Source organism: Catharus ustulatus, chromosome 1 (assembly GCF_009819885.2).
Source record: "Catharus ustulatus isolate bCatUst1 chromosome 1, bCatUst1.pri.v2, whole genome shotgun sequence".
Classification (NCBI taxonomy): Eukaryota; Metazoa; Chordata; class Aves; order Passeriformes; family Turdidae; genus Catharus; species Catharus ustulatus.
In genome coordinates, this window is record NC_046221.1 from 106,068,432 (window position 1) to 106,080,186 (window position 11,755).

Here is an 11,755-nt window from a genome sequence, read left to right on the forward strand (position 1 = left end):
CTGGGGATGCTAAAGTCGTGTTATAGACTGTCCCAGCCCATGCAGTTATTCAGGTGTCAAAGCCATAAGCAACAAACTGTCAGAGACCCTGCCTCCTAATCCTACATTCTAATCACTGAATTTTGCCCATCTGATGAAGCAAACTGTAAGAATCATGTTGTCTTATCATAACTGAAATGCAAAACTGACATTTACTATAAACTGTTAGAAACTTAAACTTGCCATTAAAAGGGGAAACAATGAAACCCCCATGATTTATCTACCAGTCTCTCCTTTGTCTTCCAAGGACATGTGTGTGATAACTGCTACAGAGTTACTGCTCCCTCCGATTAACACAGACCTTTATTTAGAATAAATGTCTTTTTACAAAGAACTTGAGAATGTTTTCTCTGTCTAAATTTATTGACTCCTCTTTACCTGGCTCCTAGTCCTCAAATACTCCCTGGAATGTGAACAGAACACTTATGATATGAGATACTGCTACTATTGCCAAGAAAAACAGGAGAAATACTAAGCTAAAAAAAAAAAAAAAAAAAAGAAAAAAAAGAAAAAAAAAAGGAAAAGGAAATGTTTTGCTGCACAACACAAATTCACTGCTCATTTCCCTAGCAGGCACTCCTCTACCTCTACAAGAGTGTAGTGACTGCCTTCAGAAAGGGAAAACCCTTGTGGTACTCACAAGCTGCAAGACCATTATAAAAGTAAGATTCTATCCATATGTCAAATGTTTATTTCCAGAACATCTGTCTTAGCTCAGTAAATGTTTTCAAATTTACCAGGACACTGACTTGGAGAACTCCCTTTAAAACTAGTAGGAACTGTATGAGCAAATCCCTTAACAAGCTTTCAGATCTCTATCCATAAGTTAAAAGAAAAATTAGGTTGCAAATCTTGCAAGATTTCAAGGAATCTGAAATACGTCACGTGTCCAACCCCACGACATCTACCTTTAATGTGTGCAGCAATGCATTTCTGTTATCATCCAGAATCCAGGAGCTGAGAATGTGAGAAATAGGGAAGTTCTAATGAATTTTTTAACATCAGTTAGGAGCTCAGCATGGAGATTTGAGTGGGTTCAGGAGTTTGTGAAGATTTCTTCCATCTCAATTGTCAACTGCCTGCTCATGCTGAACGTACTGATGAGGAAATCCTCAGAGCATTCAGCAGCAGCCCACTGCAGGGACATACGTCATTGGGAATGTTCCAAAAAAAACTTTGGTGCCTGAAGAGTTCTTTCCTTTACACAAGTTCCTTAAGATGAAAGGAAATTAATGTGACAGGTTCTGGTAAGCACAGACAATGCCACTTCTCTGCATTACCTCACCCAAGAACAGGCATTTGCTCATTTTTCAGCTGACTGAAGACCAGCTTCTTCTAGTACAGCTGTTTCCTCCTGCAGGGAATACTCATTTCCACTGCTGCTCTAACAATTAGAAGACAACACTAATCACTGCAAGGCCTATATACCCCATCACACACACATAAAACACTACTCATTCCTACCATGAATTTCCAGCTTAAAGGGGAGTAGACAGATCAATCTTCACAAAGTCTTGAACGCAAAACACAGCATATTCTTCCATAGGAGCTGAGCCAATACAAATGTTATTAAAAGCAAAGAGAAGGGGCTGGATTACCAATGGAATCATATAAGTTATGGAAACCATACAAGCAAATGTCAGGCTTGAAATAAAATACTAATTTAACTACCCTCCATGTAGGCAAAAAAGCAACAAGTAACATATTCCTTGATGAAAAACACTCCTTGTAAACCTGAAAGCAAGACTAAACTGAAAACACAGGATTAAGCACTTCACTTTGTTTTGTGGGGAGTTTCACTGAGCACAACAGGAATATTCCTGTGTGCTTTATGTAAGGGTGTTTATGGGATAAGACTGAATTGTTGAGACATTATTTTACTTGTGGCTCAGAAATCATTCCAAAGCAAATGTGAGAGAGAATACAGCAACATATATTTTCAAAATTAATCAAAGGCATAATAAATTTTAAGCAATTAAATTTTGAATTTCCTTGAGGTCACCAAAGTTCAGCTCTAGCCCTTCAGTCAACCATCAGGATTAATTACTGCCTCGCTACTACTCAGTACTGACAGACAAGTAACCTCAAAATCACTATCACACAGCTCAAGAGTTAAATACTTCTTCCAAAAGTAAATATTTCCAGAATGAAAACAAAATCCTATATATTGCTGACAGTACAAATAGGCAAACAATGCAGGAAGTCCATGCTTTTCTGCTCTAAATACAACATTTTTCCATAAAGGGATATGTTTGCTCACACATGAGAAAGGAGAATGAAAGTAGATATCCCTTACCTTTATTTCCACTGGGGACCACGTGGAAGTGGTAAATCACTAAAGTGAATGTTCTGGAATCTCACATTCATTCCCCTTTCTCAGGAGTCAAAATTATTTTTATCTTCTAAACAAAAAAATTATTCTATGCTTATGAGCATGCACAACACTTAAGACTCTGTCTCATCTTTTAAATTCTTGCTTAAAAACTACCTCTTAAAAATTTCCATAGTACTTCTTGCTGGGTAGATAAACAACTTCTCTTGTGTCAATGTCAATAGGGCAGTATTTGATACGACTTCCCCCAAAAGCAAGCCAATCACAAAAAATATAATATTTAGAAGATGCATGTGTTCATGATGAGAAGCTCAAGAGAGTTATCTTCTCTTAATTTATGAGGAACTCTGAAATTTGAGCCATCCAGTATAAGAAAAGAAACAACCTCTAACAAGAAGAATTTAATCCACCCAAAATCCTCCTCAAAGGTCTCCAGAGAACCAGGACAACCCAGTGTTTCATGGCACAGACTCTAAACCACTGAAGCAAGCACAAGCTATATGGGAAGAGTTAAATAAAGCAGCTAAAATTCAGCAGCATCCCGAGCTATTCCACACTACGGTTACTGTAACCTACACTGGGTGTCCTCTGCATAAGCACCAGTGTGACTTTGTGGACTGCTGAGACTCAGTCTGTTGCAACTGGCATAAGTTGCCACAGGCGAGTAATCACAAGAAACTGACCTTGGCAAAAGCACATTTTACACTTCACTGCTGTTCAACTGTGTTATACTAAAGAGAGAGCAAGTGAGCACAAGCAGAAGGGGGAGGGAGAGAGAACAAAGGGGAATAGACAGCATAAAGTGAACGTAGCCATTTTCAGCTTTACCTGCTTTTAAGATTTCAGAGAGGTACATCACATCTCTAATGCACATCACAACCTACAGGTAGTTACATCAATTCTGCATGGTATTATTTTTAAACGGTCAGGGTCTGAGGAGATTTTTTTGGGGGGAGGAGAAAGAAAGAAGACTAAATACTAAATTTAGAAATTAATATCTAAAAAAAAGTTATCCCAACAAGTAGGAGGGAAGTATAGAACACAATTACAACTTCACATTTTCCTATCACTGGATTAATGCATAAATGAGGATTTTTATATTATTCTTTCCTCCTGTTTGGCTACACCTGTCGAGAGTACATTTTTTAATCAGCTGCAGCTAATAAAGCCTAAATGTATTCCATGAGGTGTGCAGCAACATGTCTTAGTCCTAATTTTCAATATTTCAGCTCAACCTTAACTTGAGCCCTCAACAGCCCAGCAGCAATTTGCAGGAACTGGTAAAATCCCCACTGCTGCACATACAGATGTGTCTGGCTTTTCTCAATCGTCTTTGGTCTCCGATGGCTTGAATCAGTTATTTCCTGTAAAATAATTTTTTTAGTTTCTGCACTACTTTTCTTTGGTATTGATTACTGCATCTGCAAAGAAAGAGGACCTGGCAGAGCAAGATGGCACGGGATCCCATCATTAGTGCTAACCCACATCCTGCCCAAATTTTACAGCAAGTTTAACACAAGGATCTAACCTTGAGGGAATGCTGGGTTTCCAGGACATTCACTGGTTGAAGCAAAACATGCAGAAGCTTTGTACGAGTTCCAAAATACCAAATCACTCTCCACTTGGGAAGTGTACAAGGTATGCAAGTCTAGACAAAATAAAACGAGACCACATGCATTTTGTATCTGCTTCCTTACTACTCTTAGGTCCTTGATCTAAGGACTCAATGCAGTTTCTTCCAGATCTTGAAGTCTGCTTTTCTCCTGTGTAGACAGCTTCTCTATTCCTCATTTGGTTCCATAAATAACTCAAAACCCTGCTACAAAAGCCAGGCTTTGTTCCTCTCAAACATGCAAACCCTTCACATCTCTATCTCCACAATTCCTCTATTAAAACTCTTCGTCCTCCGTCTCAGTCCTCTAAATGTCATTACTACCAGCAAGCAGAAGTGACTTTTTTTGGACACTGCCATGTTGTTACCTTGAACCATTCCCATCTGACAGAGTCTTATCATGGTATAATGACCTCCCCTGTCACTGGCCAGGGAGATACAAGACTCAGCCCTGACAGCAGATGGCTGATTCACACACACTGACGCTCAGCGACTCAACAATTATACGATCACGCTTAGCCTATAAATTATGAAAACTGCAATTCTATGAAGCATGACCTAAAATTTCAAGGGACTGAAGTATTTCCAAGTCTGAACTTCAGATCTGGGTCAAAAAGGTGTCAGCTGTGGATCTGCAGAATTTTAATCATCTCATCAGACTGTAGCTCTCTCTCACAAATACATGGTGTTTATAAGGCCCACAGGCATGCTTCCTGACACTGAAGCAGGATTCTGTCACAGAGGGCTGCATGGGACACGAAAATACTCACTGTTTCTGTGAAGTGTGTGAAAAACTCCCATAGGGTCTAGACAGAGAATAATAGATGTCTGTCACATTTTTCTGACTGCACTTGGGCACAAAATAGACTTATTAAAATTTTTATTTACTAAGTCCCATAGTAATTAGTTATAGTAGATAGAAAAAGATAAAATGGAAAGGGCACAGTAGTTCTGCAACAATTTCTGTGGGTCCTCAGGCTTGGCTACCTACTTACAATGACATGCAGCAGAAGAAAGAAAAGGGTGACAAAAAAAATACCTGAAGTGTACTCATATCCACAAGAAGAGCAAATCTTTGTTTATACTAGGCCAAAAATAAGCAGATATTTATATTATACAAGTGCAACCTCAGCTGAATTAAGGATTTCACATCTCTTACTTCTTCAATGCATATCCTAAACAACGGGTTATTGAACTCATCTCTCTATCAACAGCTCCCCAAACCACACCATATTTTAAAATGTATGTGTCAATCAGTACTCCTTGAGTCATTTGACTTTACAGTTCACTAGGTAGAATCTCATTTTCAAGTAATTTTACTCATTAGGCAGAGTAGAAACATTAACTGGGTCTTCCCCACCCATACAAGTAATTACTAATATGTTGGCTACCATGGGCATCTCTCTTCTCTTTCTCTTCCCTCCCTACCTCTTTCATATAAGAGAATTGCTTGAAACCAGTACATTTCCACAAAATTTACAAGGGTTGACAAAATAAAATCTTTTAACTTCTAAAAATTACTAGGAAGGCTTAGCCATAGAAATATGTATATAAATAGATATAGATATAGATATGTATCTATCCAAAGTATCCAAAAAACAATGATTCTGTGGTGTAGTATGGTTGAAATGTTACTAGAATGGGATTCATTTGACCAAATTATTCATCTACTCAAAAAAAAATTAGTTTGTTTGACTTACATTTACCTTTCTCAAAGTGTTTTAGAAAGAAGTCTTGTCTAGTTTAAATTCATCCAATACAACATAATGATATCCTTGAAGTCCAGAGAGTCAGGAGAGTCTTGCTTTTCCTTCTAGTTGTGAATATTGAGTGTGATCTACAAGAAAAAGAAAGTGGGGGGAAAAAAATTTTGGCAAGAAATCCTTTATCTTTTCAATGGGTCAGTATTTTCAAAATCCTTACAGAAAACAGCCCTGACTCCAGAAGTTCAATCAATCAATCACTAGTTGGTTTCCAGAAAGAATTCATAGCAGATTTATTTTTCCATGTCAAATATTTTGTCTCTCTCTCTGCACTGTCTTAAACATGAAGATATTAGAGTGAAAGTTTTGATCATCTCTCCTTATTAAAAAAAAAAAAAAAAAACAAAAAAGCTTGCAAATATACAGTTTGCATTTTTGGCTATACATTTAAATTTACCATCAGGGAATTTATAACTTTTTGTTAGAACCTATGGAAGAGAAAGGCTACATTTTCTTTGATGTGAAGTGCTAATTCACTTCACAAAGCCAGTAGCAACTCCTGAAACAGAACTAAAACCATGAAAAGTATAAAATACCCTTTTCTCCTACTAGACACTTGAATTAATCAACAGCTATTGGTGAATAAGTACTCTGCAGCTTTGTTGGATAAGCATGTTTTAGTCTAGAAACAGCTGTGATAAGTTCACCAAATTTTATTCTCTGCATTGACCTGCTACCTCTGGAGTTTCCACTTTTCTAGGGAACATAACTTTTTCAGGACAGCATGTTGAGCCTGCAATTTTGCAGATACTCGTTGGGTATAGTATCAGCTGAGTCTTTCTAGCTCTTTCAGTAACAGGAAGCAAACTCACAAAAGCTTTGCCTCAGATTTCACAGGCATGTGTGTGCCTCTCTCTCAGTACCCAGGCCGACATGCCAATATGTAGGATTAAACTTTTTCCAAGGTTGAATAAGCCACCATCTGTCTATCTTGTGTGGTGCTGTGCGCCATCCGGGAGACTTGTCCCTTAGAGCATGTTTCTACCATATGTCACTCCTGAGTGATCAGTTATGCCAAGACATTTGGGAAAAAATGACTAAGTTGAGCTGGAAAACCCTTTCCGAATTCCAGAGGAGGTTTGCCAAGCCTGTATTTGCAAATAACTTTGCAGCCACTGGTTTTTGCAAATAACTTTGCAGCCACTGGTTTTTGCATATATTGTGTGCAACGATAAATTATAACCTTTACCCAAACAGACATGCCCTCCATTGTTCAGAACTCAGAGACTTTTTAATAAGCCAAGAGATTCAAGTATGATATATCTCCAGGAAAAATACAAGAAACTTTTACAGTAACTTTTACAATTGCTAACTTAATAAAGAAGGGGGAAAAAACCAAACCAAATGATAAGAATATATGTCAAGAAAGACTCAGCTTGTTATTTTAAAGCCACAACAAACCAGTAATTTTTGTCAGAATACTCAACTAAAAATACCTAAGGCAACTGAATGAAAGGTTTTTTTCCCTAACAATAACCATCTAACAATGACCATTTAAAGTGCTCACCTGCACGCAAAGTGATCACCGTTAAACTGCTGATACAGTTCATGCAATTAGAATTTGTCTAATAAAGAATATTACTCTATCCTATCTTAGATTTAAAGAACCATTTTATGTTCCAATTCCTCAGTTATTAAATTAAAACTCAAGCCAGCATCGTTCTTACGGCCAGCTCAAGGCTGCTCATTTACATAACTGACTTTCAAGGGCACTTGGTTACACAGCAATTAACACCAGCAAAAAATATACCAGATCTGCTACCTAATGTTAAGAAAGACATTCTTGAGAACATTAAAAGAAGAGAGAAATTAGTAAGTCGTGATCACAGCCTCTCTGAGTAAGATTAACATTGAAAGGAAATATATTCCTAAGGGCAACAGGAGAAATATTAAATATGAGAACACAAATTATAGGAATTATTACATTTAGTGACAAAAGTGAGATGAGGAGCAATAATAAAGTCCAAGAGAGAACACTGACCCTTTGTGTTTTGCCTTCAGAATTTGGACAATCATTGAAAAAGAGGGAAGATGTGAAACAACTATTCACTACAGTCCACTGAGATTTGTAGAACAAAACGCAACAAAAAGCAGAAAAAGTTCATGTTAGGCAAAGCAAACCTCTACTGAAAAAAGGTTATTATTAAAGGAAAATGAGGTAAATTATCGCCTCAGAATGGATTATGATTTTTTTTTTCATGTACCTAATTTAAACTGTCTCCTTATGCACATAGAGTGAAACTTGAAAAGGTGAGGATGTTGGTAACGAATTAGACTACCAAGGAAAGAAAGCCTCCTACTGCAACATGGCCTTGCTGAATGGAGAGAAGAGAGGAAAATAAATATAGACCAGCTAGGCAGATCTGGACTCCTTGCCTACGTAACACACCTAATGATATTGAAGCCAGCATATTTTTCGAAAGGCTCAGCTCCTTCCTGGCCCACTCTGACAGCCTGAGGCATTCACACTGTAGTGCCAAGAGAGACTGGAGAGGCTGGTTCTACAGCACCAACTTTGTGCTAACAATTCTTATTCCAACAAGAAACCTTTAGGGTAACCTGCACCTGCTCCAATGTCCTCCTTGCTTCTTGCATTCACCTATAGGCCTAAATATTCTTCCCTTCAGGATGAAAGTGATTTGCACATAAGATTGACCAACTCAGAGGGGGACAAGAGGGGAGGAGGGAAATCCATCAAAGTTGCCAGTTAAGAAAATTCTTATTCTGGAAAAGAATTTGTGCTATGAAGCTGGTCAACAGCTTCCTCACAGAAGGAGCAGCCATGCAGATTCTGCACTGTCATCTCTTGCCAGAGCTACAGCAAAAACAAGAGTTTCTCTTACAACAAGCATCATGGAGATCCACGCATATCAGGAATGAAAATCTATGGAGCAACATAAAGGGAGAAAACATTGAACCACGGACAAAGAACAAAATTTTTATTTCCTTTTATTTTCACTTGGGGAGGCTCAGGATCCATCACCCATTTGTCTCACACCAGTGCAGACATCCAAACAGGAATCCTATTGCTCTTTGGAAATATGATGCTTTTTAATTTGGTTTAATCACTAGGAGTTCCTTGGAAATTCTTGGCACACACAGGCTGTTTTCTTTTGTGTTCCACTTCAACCATGTGCTAAGCCTCACCACACTCTGCTGTTCTCATAAACTTTTTAGGGAACTCTCAATTCTCCTGGAATTCAAAAACTCAGGATTCCAATAATCACATGCAAACCCATTCCTCTAGGAATAAAATGACTCTATGGCACAACAAAATGTTTGTTATACAAATGCAAAACTTAACTGAAACATCTGCTGATAAATACAAGACTACAACACCTCAAAGGCAGAAGCAGTGAAATTTATTTCCACAGGAAACCTCATTTAGAGGGTATGACTACAGAGACAGTGTTTAAAGACAAGAAAGGATCTTCAAGCACAAGTCCAAACCCCAAAGAGTTGTTATATCCTCTGAGCCACCCATCTGCAGGGTATTTCATACATTTCCACAATCATTCATCACAATTCATTCTTCATTGGAGACTGCAGGCCCTACTTGGCAAGGCTATTTTATTTCAGTGACCATGATGTAAGGGAGAAAAACCAGGTTGATGAGTCCCCTAATATAAAGTTCATTCTGCAAGGACTTTGGTACTGCAACATAAAAAGAGTTTGTTTTTCAAAAATGTTAATGCAATATTAAAACAATACCCAGACTCTTTTCTTATTAATAACCAGTACTCATAAAGTAACTCAAACAAAGACAATCTCTACATGAAGGTAGTTTGGAGTTACCTTTGCTAGTGGTGCCAAAAGAGGGATTGTTGAGGCAGAGATAAGGCTTGTTTTTTTCCAGTCACAGAGATAAAGTAGTTTTCCTCATGTAGCTTTCCTCTTCCTCACTTCCCCCCTCCTCCACACAAAACCCAAGAAAAGCTGCCATTGCTTTAGGTCAAAGGAAAACAGGCCCAGCTGCCGTAAGCCAAACAACGTACAGGTTTGCTATCTCCCCTGCTGTTTTGGCTCGAGCTCTTCAGACTGGAAAATTCAGAAGCACGATCTCCCAAGCTCTATAAATGCCAGAACCATCTAAGAGGAAAATAGGACAAGGCCACCCCCAGGCAAGTTTGTACTAAAATCTGCTGGCTGCAAGGCAAAAATACAGTAAACATCACATAGGGACAGTCTGCTCCTCAGAAAATATTCCACAAGAACAATATAGCTTCCAAAGAAAGGCTGCGCTAAGGGGACTTCTGGAGGGGAAAAAAAATGCAATGTTTTAAAATCCTTGTGAGGAGTTAGCAAGCTAATGGCACACTCAACGACAAATTGTTTGACAGGCAACATGCTTTTGACATTAATCCAAAGAAGAAATGTAAAAGCGACATTGAATGTTCTCTACAGAATGGTAACAAATTAGGTATCCTAGAATAGTTCTGCACTTCACTAAAGAAATTTTGCTTTTGTCTTAACAATTGATTACATGAAATAAAACAAGTAATAACAAGCAATTAATCATCAAAATCACCGTCCTGTCTTTTTCAGGAAGGACAATTTAAGTTAAATTTTTGCAGTCCTTGAGAGATGAACTTTGCAACTGATTACAGTATGTTTTAACGTGCTCTATACTGACTCAACCTTGAAAAACAAGCCAAAAACAGAAGTTGAAACATCCTTTTTCCTGTGTAGCTCCAATTTGCTGTAGCAAGAAGCTAAACAACATGCTCTCCACCAGATGGTTGAAATAAAAAGAACACTCCTTCTGATTAATTAGGAAACAAATGAATCTGCTGTTAGCACAACAAGTTACCATCAGGAAACCTGGGTTCCCATTAAACTTTGATATTTGTGCTTTCTCTGCAACTGTGTTCCAGACCATCCTCAGGTTTGTCTCTCATTTCAGAAGCAAAGTGTTACACACCAGTCCATCACACACAAGTATCACACCAGCCACTGCATAACCAAAAGGAGTACTGCCCCTTTTCACAGACTAATAACACCATAATTTTCCTAAAAGAGAAAGCATCCATCACAGTAGAAGCAAATTAAGGTCTCCTAGTGCTGTGAGGAGAATTGATGAGTAAAACCACACGTCCCTTGTCAGGGTTCAGTGAGCAGTGGAGGCTCATGCATGCACATCCGAGCTCTCCAGCTGGTCCTGGAAACGGAAATCCCCAGAGCAGATATAGTACAAGGAGCAAGGAAGTGACAGCCCAAGCAGCAGAGGCCAGCCCATGGTTCCCTGCCAAGGGAGGCTGCCAAGGATGACTGTGAACATCTCAAGTGAAGGTTCAGGATACAGTGCAGGCACTGGAGATGGAGGGGGGTGATGGCATAAAGCATGTGGAACTTGCACAGAAGATGTGTGAGTGCATGCACTTGAACATGAATGTAATGTTTGCTGCTACTGATATGAGTGACTCTGGGAAGAAGGAAACTGAGCTTACCTGACCCAGGAAGGTACAGATAAAAGCTATTGCTATTGTCATTATTCCTCTGGTTGCTTTGCATGAACAACTGCTTCATTGCACCAAACCTTAAAGAAGGACCATTTCAGAAGCTGGCTATGGGAAAGAACCCACCATGTTTCAGGTATAAAGGACAATTTCACCTCTTCTACTCATAACGTGCGTGCCTAAAGAGGCACAATGCCTTAGTGAGAATCCAGGACTGTCAACTAACCCACATCTCTATAATTTAGAGTATTTCTCCCATGTGCACAACTGAAGTTCTCAAAGATGTTGAGTGTTATTTTCTAAGGCCAAAAGGAATGATGGAGACATTTATTACAAACTAAATATAAGCCTTCTTTTAAAATCCAAGTAAAGGTTTTTTATCCTGTTAAGTAATTGAGAAAGTCCAGAAACTTGAATAAAAAACCACAAAAACACTTCCCCACACATTAAAAAAGGGTTTCAATAATTTTATCTATATAGGTAGGCCATTTAATTACACTAAATTACTCTATCTCATTTTTCTTTATAGGTTGGTGATAATTAGATATTCTGG

General features: G+C 38.4%; 1 protein-coding gene across 2 annotated transcripts in view; it reads right to left on the minus strand.

Annotated features, from left to right (window-relative positions):
• LDLRAD4 (low density lipoprotein receptor class A domain containing 4) overlaps positions 1 to 5,820 on the minus strand; it is a 232,451-nt gene extending 226,631 nt beyond the window's left edge. Inside the window, exon 1 of one of the 2 annotated variants that reach the window (XM_033081841.1) lies at positions 5,690 to 5,820. The gene's annotated coding sequence lies outside the window, so the exon portion shown is untranslated. Of the gene's footprint in view, positions 1 to 5,683 lie in introns of both variants that reach the window. The other variant, XM_033081848.1, reaches the window with a different exon arrangement.
• Positions 5,821 to 11,755: the final 5,935 nt, after the last annotated feature.